Source organism: Engystomops pustulosus, chromosome 5, assembly GCF_040894005.1.
Source record: "Engystomops pustulosus chromosome 5, aEngPut4.maternal, whole genome shotgun sequence".
NCBI lineage: Eukaryota > Metazoa > Chordata > Amphibia > Anura > Leptodactylidae > Engystomops > Engystomops pustulosus.
Window position 1 is genome coordinate 24,162,998 of NC_092415.1, and position 13,556 is coordinate 24,176,553.

The window sequence follows — 13,556 nt, forward strand, 5'->3', positions numbered from 1 at the left end:
CATACAAGCTACATTCATAAAAGGCCGACTCCGTAACCCAATTTTCATCATGTTAGATTAATTTCGTGTACAATGGCAGAGATTGTAGTCAATTAAAAATGATTGCCCCAGGTCATTTACATGCAGCAATTATCACGAGGAGCAGCCAGTGAGATCACAACCAAAACCGCGGCGAGAAATATTCCCAAGAGATGAATAACGATACTGAAATCTTGTTATTTGCTCTGACAACAACTTGTGTTTTGCTTCCAAACCTACTAGACCCCTCTTTGTACTCCTAAAACCTAGTACTTTGTGACATGAGCAGGGCTTGATCTGATAAACTTTCAGGCCGCATTCACATTCTACAACCTGCGTGCCACTATGGACGTGTTGGTCGTAGACTGGGCATCAGGGTCAGCTCCAGGTATCAGGGTATCAGAAGGCCCCTGGGCGACAGAGCCTCAGAGGGCCCCTTAGCAGTGAACTTACATGGTAGCATTAAACATTCAGAAACTAAAACAGTCTCCTGTTCCCTTAATATTCCCAGTTTATCATCCCAAACAGTGGTTATTTTATATACAGCCCCCTCATGGTTATTTTATATACAGCCCCCCTCATGGGTATTTTATAAAAAGCCCCCTCATGGTAATTTTATATACAGCCCCCTCATGGGAATTTTATATACAGCCCCTCATGGGTATTTTATATACAGCCCCCTCATGATTATTTTATATACAGCCCCCTCATGGTTATTTTATATACAGTCCCCTCATGGTTATTTTATATACAGCCCCCTCATGGTTATTTTATATACAGTCCCCTCATGGTTATTTTATATACAACCCCTCATGGTTATTTTATATACAGCCCCCTAATGGTTATTTTATATACAGCCCCCTCATGGTTATTTTATATACAGCCCCCTCATGGTTATTTTATATACAGCCCCCTCATGGTTATTTTATATACAGCCTCCTGATGGTTATTTTATATTCAGCCTCCTGATGGTTATTTTATATACAGCCCCCTCATGGTTATTTTATATACAGCCCCCTCATGGTTATTTTATATACAGCCCCCTCATGGTTATTTTATATACACCCCCCTCATGGTTATTTTATATACAGCCCCCTCGTGGTTATTTTATATACAGCCCCCTTGTGGTTATTTTATATACAGCCTCCTGATGGTTATTTTATATTCAGCCTCCTGATGGTTATTTTATATACAGCCCCCTCATGGTTATTTTATATACAGCCCCCTCATGGTTATTTTATATACAGCCCCCTTGTGGTTATTTTATATACAGCCCCCTCGTGGTTATTTTATATACAGCCCCCTTGTGGTTATTTTATATACAGCCCCCTTGTGGTTATTTTATATACAGCCCCCTCATGGTAATTTTATATACAGCCCCCTCATGGGAATTTTATATACAGCCCCTCATGGTTATTTTATATACAGCCCCCTCATGATTATTTTATATACAGCCCCCTCATGGTTATTTTATATACAGCCCCCTCGTGGTTATTTTATATACAGCCCCCTCGTGGTTATTTTATATACAGCCCCCTCATGGTTATTTTATATACAGCCCCCTCATGGTTATTTTATATACAGCCTCCTGATGGTTATTTTATATTCAGCCTCCTGATGGTTATTTTATATACAGCCCCCTCGTGGTTATTTTATATACAGCCCCCTCGTGGTTATTTTATATACAGCCCCCTCGTGGTTATTTTATATACAGCCCCCTCGTGGTTATTTTATATACAGCCCCCTCGTGGTTATTTTATATACAGCCCCCTTGTGGTTATTTTATATACAGCCCCCTTGTGGTTATTTTATATACAGCCCCCTTCATGGTTATTTTATATACAGCCCCCTTCATGGTTATTTTATATACAGCCCCCTCATGGTTATTTTATATTCAGCCCCCCCTCATGGTTATTTTATAACCCGCTACTACACACGGCCTATAGTACTATTCTACACCAGGTCAGACCACCCGGATTTATCAGGAGGCCGAAGCCTTAACATACATCTGTCGAGTGCCAGGGGGCTGGGGTAGTATAATAAGCTGGGGCACTTGGCGTCAGCCTGTGATTAATGCCCACCCTGATGCTCATTCCAGAATGCATGCGCTGTTGTGGAAGCGCATATATGTTGGTCCTGGTCCTGCAAAAAAGAAACCTCTTACTCAGTTCTATACGCAGAGGAATGTAGCATTTTTGTTTTTAAAATATTGGGGGTTATTTATCATTAGGCGGCCCCTTGGCCTATGTATATTTTTTAAATCTCCACTGCCCATTTGCCCCTTTGTGTCCTTTGTTTGACACGTTTAAGAGAAAGGGTTAATGAGCTGCAAATAAACGTTTTATGGTGCAATCGAGAACTAAACTCCAATATATATCTCCTCGCTCTATTAAAAACATTCTGTGAATTTTTTTTTTTGACGTGAAGTGAAGTCTAATAATTTTGTCTCCTGGAGCATAATTCATTAAAACACAAAATTAACATTTATGTTATTAAAAATGAATGTAGCAGAGTGTGAGGCAGCTCCATGCACCACGCTATAGGCTCAGGATTCATTTATATCAGAAAGATAAATCCAGGGATTGGAGGACTAGTACAAATTGTCGTGGTTGTTCTTGTTTTTTTATTATGTGACTGGTTCTTGCTGCCAAACTGGGGGAGGGGGGTCTTAGGCTGGATGACATTTATTTATACATATGATATGATACAACTTTGCATGGAGTCTACCAATAGATCATATAAAGCACAGACATATAAAGCTCTGGAGAGCTGTGTTATTATATCTTTTTGTGTTGATAGTAGCAGCAGGACTGTGAAAAATGTATTTATATGCCAGGATTGTAGCTGGACTCAGAGCATTTGGGGGTATCGCCACACTACTGTGCACTCTGCTACTGTATTGTCTGTGTCATTGCCTCCTGCCCTTCCCCATCCATGTCTAGGCACCTGGTTACAAGAGGATGGGTTAGTGATGGCACAGAAAGCCAAGTGCCAAAAGTTGGTCACACAGTGCTATAACCAAATACAGGCAGTCCCAGGTTACGTGCAAGATAGGTTCTGTAGATTTGTTCATAAGATAAATTTGTATGTAAGTCGGAACTGTATACTTTATAATTGTAACTACAGACTAATTTATTTTTGGTCTCTGTGACAACTGAATTTTAAAAATTTGGATTGTCAAAAGAACCAGGATTAACAATAAAGCTTCATTACAGACGCCTGTGATAACTGTTACAGCTGATTATTGTAGCCTGGGGCTAAAGTAGAGTAAACTACCAACATCCAGAGGTCCGTCTGTAACTAGGGGTCGTCTGTAAGTCGGTATTCTTAAGTAGGGGACCGCCTGTACAATAAAATGAAATCCCATAGAGGAATTGTTTTGTATAGAGCTACGGCTTCTCCTAGGACTCAACTTAGGAAACGTGTTTGAAAATTCCAGGTATGGACAGATGCCCTTCATCAGGTCCGAAAGACCATAATGACATATTTCCAACGTAATGTGAGGTACTCAGTCAAGAGTAGGTAATACAAACAATGTTTACACAACGGCGATTTTACACATTGTTCGTGATGTCACATGATGTCATAACAAATAACCCTGTGATGCTAATTTCTGCATCAAATATCCATGGACTGTATTGCAGAAAGAGTCAAGAAGGGAAACTAAACATATATTAGTTAGTTGCTCACAAAGGGGGACATTAATCATAGACTGTTTTGAGCGTCTTTTAGAGCAAAAATCTGGCGCATCTCGTTAATTTGGCACATTTATGCGCCATTTTCTGGCGCACGGCAAAGTTCGGCACTTAGTGGTTTTGAGTCCCTGCGCCTTATCTGACATAGTGAGCGGCTGCTATACAGATGTTTGCACTAAAAAGGCGCAAAAAAAGGCGCAAAAATGCAACTACTCTGAGCAGGTGCACTTCCAAAAAACTTCCCTTTTCATTACTAAAAACATACATTTTAGGTTCCCAAATGAAGAATTCCCTCCATGCAACATGGAAAATACTCCGGAGCAGTTTTAAAATGTAAAATTTCTCCAGTAAGGACTTCATCATTGTCTATGGGATCATCTCTGGGAGTGATTATTGTCTTATTGTACAGATCTGAGAATATTATCAGTCTCCATTTCATGTAAATTATAATAAAAAAGCCAAAGACTCATTTCAGCAAGAATTTTTTTTTTACATCTCTGTAACTTTTAGTCCCTGCAGTTACATCACATTGATAGGTTTTGTGCAGAGATGAAGCCCTGAATGTTCTGTCACATTTTCTCAGTCTCCTTTCATTATTGCTCACAAATGAGATCTAACAATTTGAGACAAATTTAGGCGCAGATGAATGGGACATGAGACAAATCCAAAGTGCATTTACTAAGGCAGAACCAGATCCATCATAGATCAGGAGCCAAAAAGAAGAGCAAACCAGGCGCAAAAATAGGCGAACCTGAGACCCCCTATTATTAATGTCCCCCTATGTGTGCATCAACGTTTGCCTGGACACTCCTTTAACCCATGAGTAGAGATGATTGGACCCAATGGTTAGGTTGGGGTTCGGCTGTCTGACCAGGACACATATATAAATTGACGCCCCCAGGCACCCAGCTATGGCTGCGATTGGCCTGTTGGGCTCTGAATCTGGTGAAGTGTCCAGTTCCGACGGCCAAACTTGAATGCTAAACCCAACTATTGGGTCTGCTCGTCTCTGCCCATGACCTGATAAAACATTTCCAACCACTGATCCGCCATGTTGTTCTGTGCAACTTTTTATAAAACTAAGTTGGTTTCACATTGATGCATTCAATCAATAAAATAAAGATTTTTCGTCAGACATATTCAACAAATTAGACTGCAGGATGATGACCATCATGGTGCGGGTTCAGGTTCCTATCCAGTGTTCAGGTTACATGGACGTAGCCATGCCATCAAAGCCTTACACTATCCTTTGTATACTGCTATATACTGCTGTATACTGCTGTGTTAGCATTCAGTATGCCACTTGTAGCTTTATGGTGTCCTTTGTGCTTGCTTATCTATTACTACACAATGGCAAACCTCTCCTGTATTGAGAGAGGGATGTCCACATCCCATAGGTCCTATCCATAGGACAGGCATCCAGTCTAAGAGGTCAAACTATAGGAAAGAATAAAGCTCCACATTGTAATGACATAAAATATTCATGATATAATTGCTCTAAATTTTCTCACATGAGTAATAACTTACAATGACCGAGTCCTGCGGGGTATAACTAAGCCCTGACTCTATCGATCAGCCTTCTCCCTAATGACCACAATAACCTTCATCTTGTTGATCGCCCTTTAACCTCTCCACCCTCCCTGCCATCAATCCGCCGTGTCGCTGTCACAATCACTTACCTTGCCAATTAATCATCATCATCTGCTCGTGACCTCCTGTACAAACATGACCTTAGAAATTCTCAGAAGCAAGCGCTGAAATTCACAACATGGAGTCATAATGTAGGAGCAATGAGAAAACTACAGAAATTACCCCAAACACGTAATAACCTCTGAAATTCTGTAAAATATGTAGAATTTTCGGATGGGCTTCTAAGTGATACTTGTCAGAAATGCTAAAATATATTTAAAAAATTCTAATAAAAGTATGAACCTCAAAATCCAATATAGTCGGTCCCAGACTTAAGGACACCCGACTTACAGACAGACCTCTCTGCCCACTGTGGATGTTACTTTAGTCCTGGGCTGCAGTGATCAGCTGTAAGGTGTCGGTAATGAAGTTTTATTGATAATCCTTGCTCCAATAAATTTTGAAAATTCAATTGTCACTTGGACGAAAAAATATTTTTTTGGAGTTGTAAATTATAGGTATAATTATACATAATTATGAATATACAGTTCCAACTTACATACAAATTCCACTTAAGAACAAACCTTAACAAACCTGGGACTGCCTGTACTGCGAATCCTCATGGTTAGTGATGAGTGGACCTGGTAAAATTCATCTGAATCCGAATTTTACATCGGAACCAGAACCCTCACCAGCAATGGATGGTGGGTGTTAACTCTTTAAAATAACATTTGGGGGACGATTGTCGCTCGATTTAAATGTCGTTGAAGACTTTTGACCCTCTCTGAATTTCTTGGAGTTTCCTAAAAATAGGTGATGAGTAATGGAAGGTGACGGAAGATACATTAAATCAAGGATTGTAAACCAAGCACACGGACATACTGGTGTGCGCCCCCTCTGCCAGGATCTTTTAGCTTCATATGCCCTCCAGAAAATTCTGGGAGGTGTCCAGTTCCTAATGCCCACATTACTACAGGAGACAGTTAGATAAACAGCTGATATATTGTAACATCCATGTCGTTGTCATCTTCTGTCCATGCTGTGCTGCTGAGGAGGTTTCAATGGTATCTTTGTGCCTTCTTGAAAAACTGCAGTGTGAATACAGGTTTAAACCATCTTGTTTGGATTGATTAACACCACAACTGTCTCTTTCCTACAACTTAGCATCGTTTTAATTATTCTTTCCTGTTTGTTGTGTTTTGTCTTTACCTCTGTTTTTTGCTCTTTGGCACAGGGAGGGATCGTCGACCAGTTAGCGGTTACCACTTAGAGTGGTTCAGGTAAGTAAGTACAGTGAGATAGAATCATGGCTCACTATCTTGTCCGTTTTTCTGTTCCTCTGATAAGGGGGGCTAGTTAGCATGGGCCTCAGTGACTCTTTAGAGATATACATGTATTAGGTCCATCGTTACTCAACACATGTTCTCACTCATTAGAAAAAGAGATACTGTAAAAAATATTGCAGAGTGGTCAAATAGAGCAGTTCCCCATAGCAAAAAATTAACTCTTAGTTATAATTTTTCAGACCACCAATAATCTCTCAACGGCTCCTTATTTGTTTTAGTTTGTAGACCATTAGTCCATCGTAGGTCTGGTAAATGAAAACACACGTCTATAGTTTTCCTTCATTTGTATGTACTCTTTGCTTCTGAGTTTTAGGCCTTGTGCCTTGTTAATATTGGATTGTTGGAAATTTCCTTAACATCTTAACATATCCTGCCCCCCCCCCCCCCCCCATGGTAGGTTCTTAATTAACTGCAAATTAAGAAACCCTGTATCTATGTCAGTGGCTCTGCTCTTCTCGACCGCATCTCTTATTACACTAGACAAACTATTGAGAAGATCAAAGGAAATTCTTCAGTGTATTCTTAAGACTATTAGTGTATTGTAGTGTATTTTATGGGTATATTATGCACCTGTCTTAAAGCCAAGTATCCTGACTCAGATGCAGGTCTTATTACCAAAATTGACAATATCACAGATCCCGATAATGATGTCATTCAAGTTTGGGTTTAACACAATGGTACCCGATTCTCAATCCTTGGTTGAAAGAACAGTCATAAGTGGGATGGTACAATGAATACTCCACCTGTGCCTTAAACGGGTTGGCGACTAATATCAAACTTTACCAGGGTAAATACAAGATTCTTAAAGAGTCAATAATATTGTACTTCCTTGGATAAAGTTTGACCTGCTAGCACCAGAACGTGGGTCTTTTTGTGACATCCTGTGTCCTCCTGGCCTTCTCCATGATAACCACTCCATTTGAGTGGTTAAAGGTATGTACTAGGACATCTACTCACCTCTCCAACCATTGATATGTGGTAGTCATAGAGGGGGAGTGAATGCAGTAATGATTGCATGGCCCCCTCTACATCCACCGGTAGCCTTCAGGACATGAGGCATCACAGTCCCAAGTCATTGTAGCATTGTACTTACCCTGGCAAAGTTTATTATAAGTGGCAATCTACACGCATCCTCAGTAGTCTGATACAATTTACACTCAATTTTCTGCTATTTGTAGTGAAATTATATATTAAAGGGAACCTGTTATCAGAAATTGACCTAATAAACCAATACCAGTATAAATATCTACAGTAGAAAAACACCTCAAGATAGATTCAATGGGATGCAGGAACATTCTCACTTTTCATTCCTACAAACCATATAGAACACCAGAGTGCAGTGTTATTGGTTGTATGAAATAATATAGTGTGTAGTTAATACTGCAGATTGACCAGGGTACAGTTCTGTCTGGATTTCTCCGTCTTGATGTATCCTCTTGAAATGAAGCTTTGGCTTAGAATAGATTTCTAATGTTAGATTATGTAGGATTAGTGGTGTTTACCTGGCTGAAGGATCATACAGTGCCTTAAGGTAACTCCAACCAGTCTAATTCTGATAATACTTACTGTACCTACTACTTATTTGCTGGTTTTAATGTGTACTTTAGACCACCATGATCCTATGCAAAATGAATATAATAGTCTCCCGGTGTCGTGCAACTAAAATCATGAACTACACTTGGCGTCTATACAACTCACGTGACTGCTGTGGCCACCATCACTGTTGCAGATACTTGGACTACTGAGGCCACTAATTGGTCATAGCAGTCAAGTGATCGCCGGCACTTCCTGTTCAGCAGGAAGTGTACACAAAGGGACCAGGAACTATTCCACTGGATCGAGGGACAGCAGCAGGATAAATTTATAGTATTTTCCTGAGACAGTCTACACAGTCTCTTTAATTAATTCTCCCTTAAATTAAGGGATAAATCAAAAGTCTCTGCTGCCTAAGTCGAGCTATAGAACGTTGCCCCTTCTACTCCATCCAAAAGTAACATACCTGGTTATCTCTTCTTTTTAGTAAGTGGGTTCTGCATGCAGTGTCTCACACCTATGCTGACATTGGGTCTGAAGAGACACAATTTTAGGTATAAAGTTCTACCTGATACTGCCCCCCATCTTGCTGCAGGTGGTGCCGCCTGAGGCAAGAGGCTGAAGTTGCCTCATACACCTTTAGTTTATTTTTCCCAGGGTACTACAAATGTCTAGAGTATAACTTTAACTGTATCTTCTGTACACATTTTCTTGAGGAGTTTGTAACATAAAAGTAATTTACAAATATTGGAAGAAATAACTATTTTCTCTTAACATTCGCCATGCACAAGTCAGTCTTTTTGTGGATTGTCCCTATGAGATCTGCAGGAGCTGGCATCGCAGAAATACAAAACTGCTTGAAGCTCCTCACAACATCTTCTTGTTTGTCTTGAAAGAACAGCAGGAAATTTCAGTGAATTCAGGTAAAAATAAAATAAAAACTTTCGAAAATCGGACTTGGAGCTGACTGGGGACTGAAGTAGAGGCGTATAGACTTCCATCCATGATAACAAAGACTAATCAATGCATATCTAACAATCCCAATGGATGCAACTAGACAATATGAGGTATAAATGAGGAGTAACACGACTGCCATTAACAAGCGCTACATGTGTCAATCACAATATTCTGCATTTGTTTTCCATCAGGACTTCACCGCGTGGAAGGAGCTGGATAATAACTATTCATTATCACTAATAAGGCATCCAATATTTCATGTGATTGGTTACCAGGAGCATAATACTACAAAAACAAGATATTTTTTCCCCATAGAATGTAAATGTAAAAGATGAAAACTTGGCTGTAACCGTAAAGGAGTCAAGTCATGTAGACAACCTATATCTGTGGTATATTAGAACCTATGAATCTGGTTCAGTTGGTCATGTGGCACATGAGCCATAGGTGACCCTTATGGAGGCTCTTCCCAGTAAAAAAAGACCGGTTCTATTTGAATACCAGTTGGGGAAATCCCATAAATAAAGTACTTATACCACTGCCCTGAGGACTCTTAACTTGAAATATCAGAAGATACGAAGACGTCTGCACCGAGCCCTGCGTACAACCTGGAGCACATCATATTTCCAAGGACCATATGGTGGGAATGCTCAGAGCTTTTACCATTCTGGAAACATCTCTTTGATCTTTACACTACCCTGACAAGCTCCCCCATTTCTTTCTCACTTTCTGTTCACAATCGTTGACACCATGTCATCATAGAAGAAAGTCCTCCACTGGCATTTCTCAATGGCCACGAATTGCCCCTCTTTTAGTGAAATGGTGTCTATGATGACTACCCCATGAGGAGAGAGGGACTTCTTGCTCCTACAGCAGGATGGTCAGGTGACTAGTTTGCAATATGGGCTGCCGGGTTGGCCTACAGATCCGGTGATGGTCTCCCTCATTGGCTGCATGCTTGTAGAGATGCAGCTCTATAGAGAAACCAAAACAAAAACAAGATATTTTCGCCATGGTAATATGAAAGATAGAAACTTGTCTGTAACCAAAATGGGGCTATGTCAAGTAGATAACCTATATCTATGGTACAGGTTCTCTCCCGGTTTCTGTAGGCCTCCTTTTCACTATCCCTTTCGCCATGTCCTCATTGAAGAAAGTCATCTTCTGGCATTTCTTAATGGCAACTAATGTTCCCAGGCATGGAAATCCTCTAATTGCCCCTCTCTTAATAAATGGGTCTCTGAGATGACTACCTCTTGAGGATGGAGGAACTTCTATCTGCTACATGATGGTCAGTTGACTTCTTTGCAATATGGCCTGCCTGGTTGACCTCCAGATCCTGTGATGGTCTCTCAGGTTGTCTGCCTGCTCATAGGGTTGTCACTCCAGAGGGGAACCATGGGAATTTCCTCCCCTTCTCTGTCAGTTCTAATATTTCCTGGGGCTGTGATACACTGCTTTATGGACCTCTGTGAAAAACTTTCTCGAAAGCTTCCGGAAATTGACTCCAGTTTCCTGCTGAGATAAATTAAGTCTACCATATGAGGCCTGTGCCAATGCAAGGGGGTATTTGAAGGACAAATCACTTTTATTTTATGTTTATGGGTGTGACTATTTGGAGTTTAATATCCCAAAGTATTTATTACTTGCCCCCTTTGACAGTTGGTCATAAGCCCCCCTCCCCCCCCCCCGCCAGCGCTCAGATTTTTCATCCTTTCATATGTTTTGCACAGAATTGCGTGCCTTTTCGAAAAATTATAGCACCCAAATATCAGGGGGCAACCATCAGCAAAACAAAGAAAACACTTAAAAAACATAAAAAAATGATACATTTTATGCCTACAAGGATGTTCTACTTTTTTTGACAATTACAGGGAAGTAAATCATCTACTGTCCCCCCGGATACCATCTTATTGCCGCAATCTCCTCACCTAACGCTGTGATAACTGAGCTTTTCCATACGTCTAAATTAACAGCGTACAGTATGTGCAAACTCATCTCAAACTGATCTGATGATGCAGCAAATTGCAGCCTCTCTTCATTTCCCACAGAATTAACCCTGAGAAATAAATGCGGCAGACAAACAAAATCTAAAGGAAACTGTGAAGCCAGAACATCTGAAAAAATGAGACTGGTCCTCATTAAAATCTAATGAGCAGACTCCGACAAGAAAAGAGGAGAAAAGGGAATTATACTGTATTTAAAAGGTGACACGTCCCATGCAAAGACTAGGATATAAAACGAAGATCTGTGATATATAGGGTTATGTGACTGGAGCAAGATTTATGGGTAAAAAGCAAACTAAATCCTGACAGGACTCCTGCCTGTCACACACAGTGATTGACAAGGATTGTCCTGATTACCCCTCCCACACACAGTGATTGACAGTGAGAGTCCTGATTACCCTTCCCACACACAGTGATTGACAGTGAGAGTCCTGATTACCCCTCCCACACAGAGTGATTTGCAGTGAGTATCCTAATTAACCCACCCACAGACAGTGATTGGCAGTGAGAGTCCTGATTACCCCTCCCACACACAGTGATTGACAGTGAGAATCCTGATGACCCCTCCCACGCACAGTGATTGACAGTGAGAGTTCTGATAACCCCTCCCACACACAGTGATTGACAGGAAGAGTCCTGATTACAACTCCCACACACAGTGATTGACAGTGAGAGTCCTGATTACCCCGCCCACACACAGTGACTGACAGTGAGAGTCCTGATTAACCCTCCCACACACAGTGATTGACAGGGAGAGTCCTGATTACCCCGCCCACACACAGTGATTGACATTGAGAGTCCCAATTACCCCGCCCACACACAGTGATTGACAGTGAGAGTCCTGATTACCCTTTCCACACACAGTGATTGACAGTGAGAGTCCTAATTATCCCGCCCACACACAGTGATTGACAGTGAGAGTCCTGATTACCCGGCCCACACACAGTGATTGACAGTGAGAGTCCTGATTACCGCACCCACACACAGTCATTGACAGTGAGAGTCCTGATTACCCCTCCCACACACAGTGATTGACAGTGAGAGTCCTGATTACCCCTCCCACAAACAGTGATTGGCAGTGAGAGTCCTGATTACCCCTCCCACACACAGTGATTGGCAGTGAGAGTCCTGATTACCCCGCCCACACACAGTGATTGACAGTGAGAGTCCTGATTACTCAACCCACACAAAGTAAAACATCTATCGCAGTCTATACAATAAATCTGAAAAGTGAGCTGCAGAAATGAGTATGAAAGGTGTTATTTTTCTGATTTCTCTTAAATAAATGCAGTAATACATGAAACATTCCAAAATAAAAACATGGCCAGAGGCTTTTATCGTTTTTTTTTATAAATGGGAGGTTTTACGTTCATGCTGCACAATACATGTATAATCATATGTTGGTTTGACTTTATATTACAGTAATGCCTACTAAGCAGTCCGCTCCATACTGTTACAAGAGAGGAGATGTATAGAGAGCTGTATCTACAGCGGCTGCTGCCCCAGGCTCCGCGTGTTACTATAAATTATAGATTGTGCTCCCAACATGTTTGTACACCCAATGCTTCTTGTCCATTATTTTAAAGAGAAAATGAGGCGAGTAAATAAAATTGAGCATGAAGAAGTATCCAGTACTAGGAGTAAGACATTGACCTTGACCCCTACGGGAAGTAGTATAGGAGTGCTGACTGTAGCTGATAGAAGTGATGAATATACTTATCCTGCACAAGAGACACTTAGAAGCTAGATAATAGAAATAGATAGATAGATAGATAGATAGATGATAGATAGATAGATAGATAGATAGATAAATAGACAGATGGATAGATAGATAGATAGATAGATATGGTCCCACTATATCACATGAAATAAGATACCTTTCTCGTTTTAGGTCAGTAAGGATTACCAAAATTATTTATATTTGCCAAATGCCAAAATAACGAGATACAATTTTTAAGGCATTTTATTCCCCTCTGCAAACCCAGTAGCTTTGGGTCATTGTCCATTTGGATGACCCATTTGTGCTCAAGCTTTATCTTCCTGGCTGATGTCTTGAGATGTTCTTCAGTTTTCACGAAATGTTCTTTCCTCATGAAGCACCAGTCCCTCCACAACTTGATGCTGCCCCTTGTGTCATAGTTGGGAGAGTGTTATCGGAATTGTCAGCCTCTCCCTTTTTTCTCCAAACTTAACGATGGTCATTATGGCCAAACAGTTCAATTTTCGTTTTGTCAGACCATAGGACATGTCTCCAAAAATTAAGGTCTTTGTTCCTGTTATGCTTCTTTTGGAGTAATGGCCTCTTCCTGGCAGAGTGGCCTTTCAGCCCATGTAGGACTCTTATCACTTTGGATAGTGACACACTCTTACCAGCT

General features: G+C 40.8%; 1 protein-coding gene and 1 long non-coding RNA gene across 3 annotated transcripts in view; one reads left to right on the forward strand and one right to left on the reverse strand.

Moving 5' to 3' along the window:
• Nucleotides 1-13,556, reverse strand: part of OXR1 (oxidation resistance 1) — a 305,238-nt gene that overhangs the window by 280,383 nt on the left and 11,299 nt on the right. The window lies entirely within an intron of this gene.
• Nucleotides 1-13,556, forward strand: part of LOC140132502 (uncharacterized) — a 132,410-nt gene that overhangs the window by 97,370 nt on the left and 21,484 nt on the right. The window contains exon 2 of the long non-coding RNA XR_011855665.1: nucleotides 6,577-6,622. This is a non-coding gene — a long non-coding RNA (uncharacterized lncRNA). The remainder of the gene's footprint in view (nucleotides 1-6,576; nucleotides 6,623-13,556) is intronic.